The sequence below is a fragment of the Eschscholzia californica genome, unplaced genomic scaffold, assembly GCF_041429995.1.
Source record: "Eschscholzia californica isolate CP2 unplaced genomic scaffold, dmEscCali1.0.p SCAF_3, whole genome shotgun sequence".
In the NCBI taxonomy this organism is placed as follows: Eukaryota; Viridiplantae; Streptophyta; class Magnoliopsida; order Ranunculales; family Papaveraceae; genus Eschscholzia; species Eschscholzia californica.
This window is the reverse complement of record NW_028238420.1, coordinates 29681310-29695031: the sequence shown is the minus strand read 5'-3', so window position 1 is coordinate 29695031 and position 13722 is coordinate 29681310. Positions and strand designations below refer to the sequence as shown.

At 34.0% G+C, this 13722-nt stretch overlaps 2 pseudogenes across 1 annotated transcript; both read left to right on the top strand.

Moving 5' to 3' along the window:
• The first annotated feature begins 4278 nt into the window (after window positions 1-4278).
• Window positions 4279-5173, top strand: LOC147549422 (putative calcium-binding protein CML16 pseudogene; annotated as a pseudogene).
• A 2335-nt stretch (window positions 5174-7508) lies between these two features.
• LOC147549421 (uncharacterized) lies at window positions 7509-13155 on the top strand (annotated as a pseudogene). Its single transcript, XR_015238867.1, has 3 exons — window positions 7509-11276; window positions 12064-12256; window positions 13003-13155. The product of XR_015238867.1 is annotated as an uncharacterized LOC147549421 (transcript).
• Window positions 13156-13722: the final 567 nt, after the last annotated feature.

The window sequence follows — 13722 nt, the reverse complement described above, 5'->3', positions numbered from 1 at the left end:
GTACTATCGAAGAAAGCGAAGCTACAACTATTCTAGTAAGGATTGTATGGGCATCAAGTATGAATTACAAGTTTATATGTGTTGAAATTGATAATCAAAGTATCGTAGATTACTTGAATAGTCGGAAGCCAACAACTCAATGGCAAACTACCCCTCACCTCAAGCAAATACTGCAGCAACGAAAGCATTTTAATAGCATTTGATTTGTCTACATCAAAAAAATAGGAAATCCACAAGTTGACATACTAGCTAAATAGCAAGAAATGAGAAGCATGACACCATCACAAAGCATGTTCAATCTTTCATTTCCAATATCTATTATATAAAACAGAAGGGAAAACGATGACTGGGACAAACATCCTTATTTAATTATGCATATTGTCTAGAAGCCCTTCTCAAAATTTAAAATATAGTCCTTCGTAGAAATAAAGTTACTATTTGAAAAACAATAATCCTTTCCTTCTTAGAAATAAAAATTCTAATTTAAGAAAAAAAAGAAACAAAATAAATTTCAAGGGTTAAAGAAAGAAATTAAAATCTCTCTTTCTCAATAAAATAATAACTAATTTAAGATAAAAGAAACAAAAAAATAATCTATATAATAAAACAGAAGGGAAAACGATGACTGGGACAAACATCCTTTTTTAATAAAGGATATTGTCTAGAAGCCCTTCTCAAAATTTAAAATATAGCCCTTCGTAGAGATAAAGTTACCTATTTAAAAAACAATAATCATTTCCTTCTTAGAAAAAAATAATTAATTTAAGAAAAAAAAAATTTCAAAGTTAAAAAAAGAAATTAAAATCTCTCTGTCAATAAAATAATAACTAATTTAAGAGAAAATAAAGAAAAAAAATAATAACTAATAAAAATCTATCTTAGTAAGAAAATAAAGTTACCTATTTAAAAAACAATAATCCTTTCCTTCTTAGTAAGAAAATAACTAATTTAAGAAAAAAAGAAACAAAATAAATTTCAAAGGTTAAAAAAAGAAATTAAAATCTCTCTTTCTCAATAAAATAATAACTAATTTAAGATAAAAGAAACAAAAAAATAATAACTAATAAAAATCTGTCAATAAAATATAACAATAAATTCTTTAATATTTGATTGATATAAGTGTCTGTGCCCTAGGGCACGGGATATACCCTAGGGAAAACGATGACTGGGACAAACATCCTTTTTTAATAAAGGATATTGTCTAGAAGTCCTTCTCAAAATTTAAAATATAGTCCTTCGTAGAAATAAAGTTACCTATTTAAAAAACAATATCCTTTCCTACTTAGAAATAAAAATTCTAATTTAAGAAAAACAGAAACAAAATAAACTTCAAGGGTTTAAAAAAAGAAATTAAAATCTCTCTCTCTCTCAATAAAATAATAACTAATTTAAGAGAAAATAAACAAAAAAATAATAACTAATAAAAATCTCTCTCCCTCAATAAAATATAACAATAAATTTCGTAACGTTTAATTGATACAAGTGTCCGTGCCCTAGGGCACGGGATATACCCTAGTGTATTGTAATTACACCTCACCGTATTAATAATATTGTTCCCTTTCAACTACTAAAAAAAGAACCATATTCCAACAAAAAAAAAAACTAAAAAAGAACCGTTAAAACAAAAAATCCGACCATGGTGAGAGACCCGTGGGGTGTTCTTGCTTCTTAGTATAAAATGACCTTTGGTGAAGGGATTTGTCTTTAGTGTATTAGGACTCAATTAGTAAAGGGACATTAGTCCTTGTAGTAAGTACACATTTTCCTCAAAAAAATTAAATAAATCATCATATATTCACTTTAGAATGAAAATATTGAAAATACTTTAATATTTAAAATTAACCACATAACGATAAAATATTTTGATAGTTAAGATCTGTTTCTCTATCTAAAACACGGAAAAAATGATGAAATAAAATTTGACACAAAAATTTCGAACAAAGTTATTGAAAAATGCTCAAAATTTTGTCGAAATATGCGCAAAATTTTGACCATTGTCTCTCAAAATTTTGGGCATATTTCAACCACTATGGTCGAAGTATGTTCCATATTTCGACTATAGTGTCTGAAATTTGGAATTTTACATTAATATGATTAGTGGATTCTTTGGGACATAAAAAAATCTCAAGAGAATAAGGACTTAGTCAATTAGGAGTGAATTAGAGGGCATATTTATATTTGGTCCAAAATTAATCATATTTGTACTTCAGCTATTAATCTTCATCTTTACCTAAGATCCAACCACCAAAAATTTCAGCCATCGCCAGTACCACCATTTTATTCTTTGCCTCCTGTTTCTCTCTCAGGGCCGTGCGGTGCCAAGTGCGGACAGGGCGTCCGCACTGGGCCCCGCAACCTAGAGGGCCCACAAAAGTCTAAGTAAGGGAAGTAGTTAGTTTAGAGAGAGAAATAGTTCTCTAAACTTCTTTAGTTCTCTACGACCGTAGATGCATGTGGACGTGTGGCCCCACACTAAAGATTTTCATTTTCCACTTTCTATGTAACTGATACATTTCTTTAATTCTCTCTTAGTATTACCTCTCTGTTTGGTTTGTTTCCATGTGTAATACTAGTACATACTATTCTTTCTCACTCTATTTTCTATATTATTTTATCTTTTTTATTAAAATAAATCTATATTATTTTTTTCACTTTTTACAAAATCATAACTGGTCATACTTAAGTTCCTTTTATCTCTCTCCTATTATTTTTAATTTATTCTATTTCTAAAATACCCTCACCTAAATTGCTAAATTATTTCTTATAAATTAAGAAAAGGGTTGAAATTAGCGTTCAATCTTGAGTTCTAGTAGTTTTCTGATTTTTCCTATCTACAAATTTTTATATAGCGATTACAAATTTACAGAGATGAAAAAAATCAAGTTTTAATTTGAGATATTTGATTTTTTTCTAGTTAATATATGTGGCACCAAAAAACAAAAATGTGGAAATTTGAAGAGGATGTAAAGTAAAAAAGGAAGAAAAATTGGTTCATACACAAATATGGTCAATTTATTTTGAATTTCTTTGTTATTTTAATTTTAAAGTATTTTTTTACCTTCGATTATACAAGGGCAGGGGCCCCAAATAAATTTGGCACTGGGCCCCTGAATTCTTAGGAACAGCCCTGTTCTGTTTTTTTTTTTTTGATGAAATAGGCTTTAGCCTTATTTATTCATTTGAAATTTCAAGTACATTTGTGTTACTCTCCAATTCTAACAAATTCATAATGCAATCAGGAGGTTCTAGTTCCTCCCATTGCTTATATAGTTTAAGAGTTAATGTTTCCTTTGCTAAAGTATGAGCAATCTCATTGAGATCTCTAGAAATATGATGAAACTCCACCTTTTCGAATTGTTGTGTTTCACTTTGAATATCCTTGAGTATGTTTCTAATTTGCCAAGGAGCCTTACCATTATTCGTTTGACAAACTTGTATAATCGTGCTTGAATCTCCTTCTATCACCACTCTTCTATGTAAGAGCTTCCTAGCCAATTTCAATCCCATTAAAACAGATTTTGCTTCAGTCATTAGTGCATTACCTGCATTATAAAATTCGGATTCTGCTGCTACGAATGTATTGTCATAACTCCTTATCACCACAGCTGAAGCTCCATCTCCATTGAATGAGCCATCAACATTAATCCTCACTTCATCCAACATCAAAGTGACCCTTCTTGCTCTTTGTACCTGGGCAAAGGTGTGTGTGTTATTCAAGTCTTCTTCTTTCTTCATATGTTTTTCATAATTCATGAACAACTCTACTGCTTCTTTTATAGTTTTCTTGACATCGGGTTTTACGTTTTCAAATATCTTTTTATTCCTTACCTTCCAGATTGCCCAAATTAAGTAAGCACTCATCTTCACCCCTTCATCTTCTCCTTTATGTTCTATCCATTCTTTAATTTTATCTTCTATGGTGTGATTTTCTTCAAACCGATAACCTAAAGGAGATCGGAACCAAATTTCTTTTGCAAAATGACAATCTTTAAATATATGATTAATATCTTCATCGAAACCTTCACACATCGAACATAACTTCGCTTTTGTATGATTGAAGCGAAGAGCTTTGAGTTTTGTAGGGATTGCATCGTTCAACACTCTCCATATAAACATCTTCACTTTTGGGATCACCTCAAAATTCTTCCATAATCTTTGCCATTGAAGTCTACGGTAATACTCGTATTGCTATTCGAACTTGAAGGTTGTTGTGAAGCTATTGATTTATACAAAGACTTCGCCGTAAAGTTTCCTTTCTCAGTAAAAGTCCAAATGAATATGTCTTCACTTGCAGAATTTCCAAGTTGGATTTTTAAGATTTCTCGAGCTGAAATCCTATCAAAAACTCGATGAATTAGATTTTGATTCCACTTTTTCGTATCTTGATCAATCAACTCTTTTACTGTATACAAGTTCGGAATTTCAACTTCTTCTTCATTTTTCCTTGGTCTAAACCCTTTCAATGTGGGAACCCATGGGTCTTCCCTATTCTCTCTAAATATGCTTCCTCCTTCAAAACCATAGTGTTCCGCTGACGTAATTTCTCTCTCTAACTCACACCACCATCCATCTATAACAAACCCTAACCTCTCTCTCTAGAGACGGAAAAAAATCCCCAATTCCTCCTCCCATCATTCCTCATCAATTTTCTGTCTTAGTTTTCTTTGATTGATATTATCTTGATTAACCACAGATGTCTTCAATCAGAACCTTCAACAATTAAGAGGTACATACTCAAGATTCCATATGGATTCAGATGGAAGCCTAACTCAACTTGACATGGTAGCATTGTTGAGATCATTAGGGTTAAAATCAACAGGTGGTCAAACCCATGGTGTGTTATCAAATATAGATGCTAATGGTAATGGGTTTGTTGAATGAAGAAGTTCTAATCAATCAAGAGCTAATTACAAGGTATTTAAATAGTTTGATTGAGATGGTAATGGATATAACTGCTGCCGAATTAGCAGGATCTATGGCGAAAATGGGTCAACCATTAACTTATAGAGAACTAACAGAGATGATGAGAGAAGCTGATGAAGATGGTGATGGTTTTCTTAATTTTAATGAATTTACTACTATTATTGCTAAATCTACTTTTGATTTTTGGGCTTTCCCAGTGACGGACAGAGAAGAAGGAAGATGGAGAGAGAGGGGATGTGAGATAAAATGACGGTGGTGATGGTGGTGTCCGGAATATGTGGTGGTTGTGAGCGGGATCTTTAGGTGAAGATGAAGATTAGGGTTAAAAAATAACTAGGTTCATTTTTTGACCCAAAATGAATATGCCCCCGAGATCAAACCTTATGCACCAAAATTTTTATGCCCCGGAGATTTTTCTTCATTCTCCAAAGCCGCGGCCAATAATAAATGTGTTACATAGGAAAGAGATGAGAACATTTTACATAATAATAGTAAATAAGAATGTAGTGTTTATAGGTGATGGTTGTTTTATAGAATAAGTTAGAAAAAAATAAGATTTTGTGCTAGGATTTGTAGATCTAAGGAAGGACATGAATATAAAAGAAAACTTCGATAAAAGTTTTTGTGATTGTTTTCAGTATAAAACCTACTGAAATCTATGATACCTCATTTTATCTACATTTTCTGATGAAATTTAATTTTCTTTAAAGTTCATTTTGGCTTCAAAGTTTTAGGTTTCCAAGCTGATTTCGGGAGATTGATGTGATTCATTAATTTGGATCTTGGATACTACTGAATCATTTGAATTGGGTGGATGTTTACTTGAGAAAACATGAAATTTTGAATTCTAACTTTTGTTCTCTGATGTGTAATTATTGTGAGAATACTCCCACAAGGGAGAATGATTTGTAATTATTGTGAGAATACTCCCACATAGGAGAATGGTGATCTAGCAACCAATAACACAATATGTAGGTTCTCTCTGCTAATCGTCAATTGCTTTTGAGTTGGATGACCACAAATTTAACATTGTATCAGAGGTAGGCCTACACGTGATAGGCTTAACAAGCACACGTGCTTACCCGTAAAGGAAAAAAAACACGGTTAGGCTCAAAGAACCCCACACGTGAGGGGGCGTGTGAGAATAGTCACGAACTTTTACTATGAATGGCATGGCTACATTACTGGGAGCTCCATTATCAAGTGACTCGTGTGGATGCCTTGCTTACTCACGAACTTTTACCATATAATCCTTGCATGATCTTTGATGTTTGATCTCAGTTGGTATTGGCTTGCATTATCAGGCGTGTCAAATGTATTTATAGATAAAATCTGGCACTTCTATCACCGTGTTTACCTATTAGTTCACGTAGTGTAAACGCTAATTGATACACATATGCTGAAGGAACTTGGTTTTCTTGGAAAATATAAGTGGTCTTGCATTTAAAGGCATGTCAACCACCATTGGATCGCGTGGAAAGAATGAGTATTGAAACTCCCTGTCGGAAAATATATATTACTTGAAGTCTACTACTGAACACGTTTGTATGAGCAGCTAAGAGCATCTCCTATGAAACACTCAATCTGGGAACTTTAAGTGTCACATAAGATTTTAAGAGTTTTTCCTTAAACATTCTCTTCAATGTAAAACTCAATATGCATCTCTAAGATGATGTGGTGGTAGTTAAATAGCGATATCTCAAGAAGACACTCCTTTTCTAGAGTGTCCTCTCGAGATATCTCTAATTGTTCAACTGATCATTTATTAAATTTATACTATAAGAGTTTAGAATGAGGGAAGTTGAAGTTGTATTATTGATAACCCATCTTGGTATTTATAGATTACAGATTAAGAAAGAAAGGAAGAAGAATAATGAAACAGAATGAGTAACAAACTCATAACAACTACCTAACTTCCTAACTAACTATAACTACTTAACAACTTTATAACTAACTTATAACATACAACATTTCATACTCTATTAGTCCCCCTCAAGCTTATGTGATATCTTGAAGCATAAGCTTGCTTTTAAGAGTCAAAAAGGAAGAATTGCCAAGTCCTTTGGTACAGATATCTGCCAATTGATCCTTGGAAGAAACAAAGAAGAGATGTAACTTATCAGCAGCAACCAGCTCCCTAATAAAATGATAGTCCAGAGCAATATGCTTAGTTCTGGCGTGAAAGACAGGGTTATGTGCCAAGGAGTGAGCACTCAAGTTGTCGGCCATTAAGTGGAGATGTGAAACAGAGAAACCAAGCTCTTTCATTAGGTAAGAAAACCATAAAAGTTCAGAAACTGCTACTGCCATAGCCCTATACTCAGCCTCAGCTGAACTCCTTGCCACAGTAGGTTGCTTTTTCGACTGCCAAGATAGAAGATTGGGGCCAAGGAAAGTACAAAAGCCAATAGTTGATCTCCTTGTATCAGGACATCCCCCCAATCAGCATCTGAAAAGGCAACTAAAGTAGAAAGTTGAGATAATGTGGCTGGTTTAATAGTAATCCCAGAGCCCAAAGACCCCCTCAAATATCTAAGAATCCTTTTTACTGCCTTCCAATGAAGATCAGAGGGTGTTTGCATGAATTGACAAACATAATTGACTGCATAAGTAAGATCAGGTCGAGTATTGATGAGATACTGAAGAGCACCAACTGTACTTCTGTATTCTTGAGGATCAGATAAAGGTGAACCATCATGCTGAGATAATTTAGGTGCTGATGAAACAGGAGTATCAATAGGAGTACAATCAAGCATATTTGTTTTCTGTAGAAGATCAACAATATACTTGGATTGAGTCAAAAATAGAGTTTCATCCTTTCCCATTTTCTTAGCTTCAATACCCAAAAAATAGTGTAGATGACCTAAGTCCTTCATGGCAGAGTGTAGCTTTAAATCATCAATCAAGGAGTTCACTAGAGATTCAGATGAACCAGCTAAGATAATGTCATCAACATATAAGAGAAGTACAAGAGAACCTCTAGATGTTTGAAGAACAAACATTGAATTATCAGCTAAACTCTTTTGAAAACTAACTTTTAACAGATAAGAGCTAAATTTCTCAAACCAAGCTCTAGGAGCTTGCTTGAGACCATAGAGTGACTTCTGAAGTAAGCAAACAGCTGAGGGTTGTGATTGATCCACAAAACCAGGAGGTTGGACCATATATACCTGTTCTTTCAAATTCCCATGAAGGAAGGCATTAGACACATCTAATTGTCTAATGTGCCAGTTATAAGTGACTGTTATAGTCAACACAGTCCTCACAGTGGCCATCTTCACTACTGGACTAAAGGTTTCATTAAAATCTATACCTTCCTGTTGATGAAAACCCTTTGCCACTAGCCTGGCCTTATATCTATCAATAGAGCCATCTGACTTTTGCTTAAGTTTAAACACCCACTTACACCCAAGTACATTCATATGAGGTTCATAAGGAACAAGAGTCCATGTATTGTTCTTTTGAAGAGCACAAAATTCTTCCTTCATAGCCCGAAACCATAAAGGATCAGAACTAGCCTGCTTAAAAGTCTTTGGTTCTGTAACTTGAGTCACCAAATTGGTAATGAAATCTCCAAATAATTTGGGCTTAGTGACTCCTGCTTTTAGTCTAGTAGTCATCTGATGAGTGGGTGGGATAAGTACTTGATTTCATGTAGAAGAGGAAGAATGGTCAGCTGGTTCTTGATTAACAATAGTCAAAGAAGGTGAAGTGAGGGACTGATTAGAGTCACTGAGGGAGTTAGAGGGTGAAGTAATAGGTGAAAATTGTTGTGGGGAGGATAAGGGTGCTGAGGGAACAGTAACCTCAGATTGATTTAATGGTAATGTAATGTCAATAGGTAGGTTCATGGTAGAGGAAGTAATAGGGGAGAATTCTGGATGTTGGACAAATGATGAAATATTTTTGTAAGGAAATACTGTTTCATCAAATATAACATGTCTTGAAATATAAATTTTCTCACTAAGAAGATCATAACATTTGTAGCCTTTGTGTAGAGGACTATAGCCTAAGAATAGACAGGGTTTAGATTTGGGTGATAGTTTATCCTCTCTATAAGGAACAAGATGAGGAAAGCAAAGACAACCAAAGGTTCTAAGTAAAGAGTAATCTGGAGTTTTGTGAAAAAGTAATTCAAAAGGAGATGGCATACCTATAACTTTGCTTGGTAGTCTGTTAATTAGGTAGGAAGCAGTAAGAAAAGCCTCAAACCAAAAGTCTTTAGGTAGATTTGCCTCAAATAGTAAGGCAAGACCCATTTCTGTCAAGTGCCTATGCTTTCTTTCAGCTAATCCATTCTGTTCTTGGGTATGAGGACAGGATATATGTAAAGTAATATCATTATCATCAAGAAATTGTTTAAACTTACCCATTGTTAGTTCTCTTGCTCCATCACATTGAAACACTTTTATAGAAGAAGAAAATAACTTTTCATTCATTATTTTGAAGTGTTGGAAACAATCAATGGCCATAGACTTAGAAGTTAGAGGATAAATCCAATTGAATCGAAAATAGTCATCAACAAACAAAATATAATACCTATAACCAGACTTAGAAGTCACTGGAGCTGGACCCCAAATGTCACAATGTACCATCTCCAAAGGCTGAGTTGTAATCCTGTTTGAGTGGGAGAAAGGTAGCTTCTTGCTCTTTGCTAGAACACAAGAGGTGCAAGTTGTAGGAGAGGAGTCTTTTGGTAAGGATAGATGTCCATGTGCTTGTAAAAAGGTACTGATCTTATTACTGGGATGTCCTAGCCTGGAATGCCAGTGAGCAGAGGCTAGAGCTGTTATTGAATTGAAAGAACAAGCAGAAGTGGAAGGAAGCTTTATGGGATAAAGATTGCCTTCAACATTCCCTTTGAGTAGCAGGGCCTTTGAGTTTAAGTCCTTAATTTCATAACCCCACGGAAAAAATTCAACAAAAACATCATTATCTTTTGTAAATTTGGCCACAGAAAGAAGATTTCTAGCTAAGGTTGGAACACATAAAACATCATTTAACTTAGCTGTAAATTTAATCAAAGGGATTTTAGATATACCTTTGTGTGTGGCTGAGACTTTGCGACCATCTCCAACCATTACATTTTGAGTCTCTTGGAGTTCTTCAGAATTAGTAAGAAGAGAAGGGTCTGATGTCATATGTGAAGATGCTCCGGTATCTTGAAGCCATTCAATGAATGTTTGTTGATGAGATTCAACTATTGAGGGGTCAATATGAAGACCAGCAAAACTGGAGTTGATTGGAGAAGCAGAAGACGAAGAAGATGCATTGTTGTTAGATGATCCACTGTTTCTTGATGGTTTATAACGAAAAAAGCATCTGTTAGCTGTGTGCCCCATCCTCATACATATCTGACATTTCTCATGAGCATGTCATGAAGTTTGAGAAGCATTTTTGTACTAGTTTTGAGAAGAAGAAGCAGAATTTCGATGTTGATTGTTTTTATTATTCTGATAGGAAGGTTTTGAATTCTGAACATACAGAGCAGAGGAAGTATGTGGATCGAGAAATGAATTTGACTTGGATTCAGATTGTTTCCTACTCAATCTAGCTTCATGATTGAGAAGAGATGATTTGATTTCAGAAAGAGACATATCAGTAGTTCGATTCTCAAGAAATACAACCAAATTATCATATTCACTGCCTAAGCCATTCATAATATGTCGAATAAGTTCATCTTCACTAATTGTAATGGTGATAGCAGTTAAAGAATCGAAGATTAACTTTACCTTACTTAGATAAGCAGACATTGAATCTGAACCTTTAGTGATAGTTTGTAGCTGATTCATGAGAAATCCTTTCTTAGCACGAGAAGCTTGAAAATATAAAGTCTTAAGATTATTCCAAATCTCAGAGGAAGTTTTAGAACCAAGAACTTCTCGAGCAATTGACTCAGTAAGTGTTGCCTTAATACAACATTGAATGAAACGATCTATCTTTCTCCATTTTAGAAATTCAGGATTAGGAATTGACACATTATTGATGATGATTTGCTTTTCTGGTTCAGGAACAACACCTTCAACATACTCAATGAGGTCTGTTGTGATGAGTATAGTTTCAAACTGATCTTTCCAGATCAGGTAGTTTGTTTCATTGAGTTTGATAGAAACGAAATTGGTGATATTTGAGATCTGAATAGTAGGAGTATTGTTGTTTTGAGTAGTATTGATGTTTGAATCAGGTAAATGATGAGTGGAGGATGAATCACTCGCCATTGGTAGAAGAAGTTGCAGGTTTAATGGAGTTTTAGTAGAAACTTGGTTTTAGAGAGAGAAAGTAGTTGAGAGAGAAGATAGAAAACAGTAGAGACACTGATACCATATAAGAGTTTTAGAATGAGGGAAATTGAAGTTGTATTATTGATAACCCATCTTGGTATTTATAGATTACAGATTAAGAAAGAAAGGAAGAAGAATGATGAAACAGAATGAGTAACAAACTCATAACAACTACCTAACTTCCTAACTAACTATAATTACTTAACAACTTTATAACTAACTTATATCATACAACATTTCATACTCTATTATATACAAATAGAAATCAAGTCTTTATATATCTTCAAAATAGCTGAAAGATTCTTTAATAAATCTAGAAGTCGAGAAGAATACGAAGAGCAAAAAAGAAAAGAGAAACACAAAATTTGATAAGTATATCTTTCTTTTGTTTGGGTTTATAAATTTCTCAGAGATGTGTGTTAACCGCATTACTTCTAAAATTTATTTGTAGTCCTATACAAGTTATTGTTGAGTTTAGAGCAAACCTTTGATTATTGCCTAATTCACTAATAAGACTTCTGTAAGTCTTATTTATTTTTTTTTTGACTTGTAAGACTAAGCCTTGTTGACAATGCTAAAGTTTGACACGCACACGACTCACATACTAATATCTCGCTGACTTCCGCAGACTCTTTGTCTTGCAAGTTGCAATATGGTGTCTTTCCCTGCTTTGACTTCCCAGTCTTACCTATTATCTTGCCAAATGCTGGTGACCTCGGTATTAGAAACTGTAGTAAGCATAAGGAGTAATAAACACAAGCGTATGCATTCTCATACTTTGTGCTACTGCACAATATCATATTTTGCATATATAGGTTTTAAGAAAGTGAAAACCTGACGGTGTGCACAATTTTTTTAGGATGTTGGGTTGTGGTTGGAAGAAATAAATCTTGGAACTTACTGTCAAGTTTTTGAAGATAATGGTGTCAATGGTGAGTACTTGGAGAATTTGTCCATGTTCACGACTGAACAAATTCTACGGTTTATAAGACGATGTCAAATGAAATGGGGAGACTTCATCACACTGTGCAAGGAGCTTAGGCGCATTAAAGGTTCTCTCCCTCGCTCTCATTCTAGTTTTCTGTAACCAAATTCATGTATTTTTATTTTCTGATGGAGGGACAACTTGCCATTTAACAACTAAGGTTAACCACCAAAATATCCCACCTTGCTTTTTCGGTTCACATGGGAGCCTCTTGATTAGCATATACAACATTGTAATCTGTTACACTTTGGTGCTACCACTGAGTAATCATCAAGAACATTATACAGAGGAAATAATTTGTTTTACTTTCTCTTTCCATATTTTATTCGAATAAAGATAACTTACTATGATGTCATAAATCACTTGGTATTGTAAGACTTCCTCACTCTGAAGGATATGAACATACACAAGTTTGTCCTTGGCGTGTGTGTGGGTGTGGGTGTTTATAGTTGAGTCATTAAAGCAACTATATATTGATAGATAGTTGGGTCATTGCACTATTGAGATATCTTCCAAAAAACTCGTAAACCAGGCCCCTCATTACAAGTTACTAACAAATCTGGGGTTGAATTGTTCGTTTTCTTTTTGAAATGGTAAGATTCGAACTTCGGCCTCTCCAGTGAAGAGACACACATGTTACCACTCAACCGAAGTTGGTTTCAATTTAGTTGTATTCGTTTTCTTTTTTAATAATTTGAATATGATTTACGTGTAAATTTAGAAGATGACATATCCTATACGTAGCTTCTTAATCTCTGCATACAAACTCTTTTACTCTTTATAACGACTAACATCATATGTAAATCCTTGCAGTGGCATGCCTTAAAGGGGAGCAAGAAGTTCGCCGTCCATGGTGGGCTCCATCCATCTTGTCTATCAATAGTTTTCATTAAAGTGGCAAAGCGCAACAGACAATCTCGGGTTGTTTCCTTGAAGCTTGAACCATAAATAAAACTTCTTTTCTGTGTAAGTCTTTTGTTACTTCTCCATTTTTTACAATAAATAATGAACCTGTTTTTGTATGCTAAATATCTGAGCAATGTGAACTGTTAGTTTCACTTGGAAGAGGTCTCGTTATATATATATGCACACTTTTCTGTCTATATACATGTTCGTATTTATTGTTAGAAAGGTTGTGAGTCTTAGACACTGGATTGAAACTAAAGCCGAATATCAAACACCACGAAGATGAGCAACTTTGTAGATAGATTTACACTTAGATATGAATTAATTACAACTTCTTCTCTCTAAATAAGGAGAGAACAATTATGAACAACCTCTCTCTTATACTAGGAGAAATACTATCAACTCTCTCTTACAAAAGGAAAGACAAGTATTTAGAAGAAACTATATTCTCTTTCTAATACTAACTCACTTTCTCTTCTCTTGGCTTGTTTATGAAGATGGAATGGATGGGATGAGATTGGGATGATTTGAGTTCATACTCTTCATCTCCTTTTATAGTGAGAAGAATGAGATATGGTGTAGACACCTCATCACATGAGGTATCTCATGAGCTTGTGATGTCCTCTT